This window comes from Megalopta genalis, unplaced genomic scaffold, assembly GCF_051020955.1.
Source record: "Megalopta genalis isolate 19385.01 unplaced genomic scaffold, iyMegGena1_principal scaffold0069, whole genome shotgun sequence".
Lineage (NCBI taxonomy): Eukaryota > Metazoa > Arthropoda > Insecta > Hymenoptera > Halictidae > Megalopta > Megalopta genalis.
In genome coordinates, this window is record NW_027476138.1 from 440,001 (window position 1) to 442,500 (window position 2,500).

The 2,500-nt window shown below is 44.2% G+C and overlaps 1 non-coding gene and 1 pseudogene across 1 annotated transcript; both read left to right on the plus strand.

Annotated features, from left to right (window-relative positions):
• Positions 1–1,073: 1,073 nt before the first annotated feature.
• Positions 1,074–1,228, plus strand: LOC143261821 (5.8S ribosomal RNA). The gene has a single exon (XR_013035848.1). It is a non-coding gene; the product is annotated as a 5.8S ribosomal RNA (ribosomal RNA).
• A 1,102-nt stretch (positions 1,229–2,330) lies between these two features.
• Positions 2,331–2,500, plus strand: part of LOC143261811 (large subunit ribosomal RNA) — a 10,433-nt pseudogene continuing 10,263 nt past the window's right edge.

The window sequence follows — 2,500 nt, forward strand, 5'->3', positions numbered from 1 at the left end:
AAAATATATAAAAATGTACAAAGTTGGGATGTGGTGTGGTGGAGAAGAGTTGGGCCCGACCAGATCATTCGTGCGTGATTTACACGGCAGACGTGTGTACTACACGTATTAGGCCTTTGATCTGCGTTGCGTAGGCCATCTTCCTTCCAAGACACACACGTGTTGGGGTTTGTGTGATTTTATGATAGTGCCTCAACACGGAAAAATAAGCGTACGAGAAGAGTTGGGCCCGACCAGATCATTCGTGCGTGATTTATACACGGCCAGACGCGTATTATATTACACGTATTAGGCCTTTGATCTGCGTTGCGTAGGCCATCTTCTCGATAGAGAGAAAGCCAATGTATTCTTTTTTCTTTCTTTACACACACACACACACAGTTGTAGTAGGACAGGGAGGGATGCGAGCGTGCTAATCACGCTTCCTCAAGTCTTCGCTGTGGTGTAAAAAAAAAAAAGAAAAAAAGGAATCGTTGGGAAAGTCCAAAGGACGAAAATATCGGGCAGTCTGAAGATAACTTAATGCTCGTTTACATTGGTATCAAGAGAGACCGGCTTGTGTAGCTCGTTTCAATGCTGTGTCGTTGTCATTGACACCCTACTCTGTTGCGCGCTAGTGGCAGCATGAGCGTGGGACGTATATATATATGACACCCAGCTAGAGCCGGCCGTGAGTCCGTCCGGTGTAAATAACGACGAAAGGAGAGAGAAACTTTTCGAATCCAGTATCGGGTTGATAATTGTCCAGTTTGAATATCCATATCCCCGTCGTTTTTGGAGGTGATATACTCTCTGTGTTTCTTCGATAGAAGGCTTTTCAATGTTCTATTCGCTCCGACCGTCGAACTTGCAAGAAAACAGTGGTTTTGGATTTGCTCGTACATATATATATGGTTTCGACGGAAATATCTCGTTCTTTAAGGGACAATTATGTCGTTGTACGACGACTCCCGAATCTCCTTCGCGCGCTGGTTGGAGCTCTTCGGGTATCGGCTTGTTCCGAAATATAACACAAAAATGTGGTGGATAGCAAATACACATTATATATATATGAGAGAATAAAAGGGAAAAATTACCCTGAACGGTGGATCACTTGGCTCGTGGGTCGATGAAGAACGCAGCTAATTGCGCGTCAACGTGTGAACTGCAGGACACATGAACATCGACATTTCGAACGCACATTGCGGTCCACGGATACAATTCCTGGACCACGCCTGGCTGAGGGTCGTTTACGTACTTATAAACTGCTTGCGTTGATGGCACTTGTTGCCTATATACGTACGAGCGAATGGTGGGCGCTTCGTCGGCGTTTGTCGCGGTCCTATGAATATTGAGAAATTTTACGTACGTCTAACAGTCTTCGAGAGAGATGGAAATCGTGTTCGAACTAGCGTGAGTGTGGAAGGCGGTGTCGTGTGTCGTATATGTTTTATATACGTCCGCCCGTCTGAAACACCGCTTCGAAGCGGTGACAAAATCTTTTTCGGGACGATTCGTATTCGTAGAACTATCGAGATTTCACTGGTACATTTTCAACGCGCTCCCGACGTCGCCTGAAATGAAACGAGATGGGTTTAACCCACGAAAGCGTACTACACGAGTCTGTCCTATGTGAAGACTGTGTACAGAGATCGAACGAACGCATGAAAGAAATTGAACGAAAGAACACATAACCCGCAAAAATATAGAGTAGAATTGTGACCGTTGCTTCGAATTTGAATTTATATGTATATATATATCATAGCCCCAGGGAGTGGAACCTATGAGTGTGGAAGGATGTCTCTTACCGTTATGTTGCCAGAGGAAAAAAAGTCTCTCTCTTCGTACGACACATTTGTGTACGAATTGTATCGATGGCTATATAGATCCGATGTTGCACATATTCTGAGTAAAGAACACCCCACCCGGGTTACCGTCCTAAAACTCTTCTATTGGTGTGGCTATGATGTGTGTGTCAACGCAATCGCGAGTCTGGTTCTACGGAAAACCGTTTGTCGGTCGCCCCATATATCTTTTTGTTCTCTTCAAATGATCGAATAGCGAAACCGCACGAGATCAATCGGTCGTCTAGTCCCCGAAAGTACTTTTCGGACGGACGTTAAAGTTATACCGATTGTAATCGTCTTGCGAGTGTTTCGAAGATCTATATTTGGAGAGGATATCGAATTTTATAAAAGATATATTGGTGAGGCGCGATAAACGGTTTTTTTTTTGCTTTAAGGGTTTTTTGTGTTTTTTTTATTTTTTTTTTTTTTTGTGTTGCTCTGTACACGTTTCGCAAAATGCTTTCGGGGGGGGAAGCTCTGAAAAAATTTTTTTTCACGTTCCGACGACCTCAGAGTAGGCGAGATTACCCGCTGAATTTAAGCATATTACTAAGCGGAGGAAAAGAAACTAACCAGGATTTCCTTAGTAGCGGCGAGCGAACAGGAATTAGCCCAGCACTGAATCCCGCGGAGTTCCGCCGTTGGGAAATGTAGTGTTCAGGAGGGTCAATTTA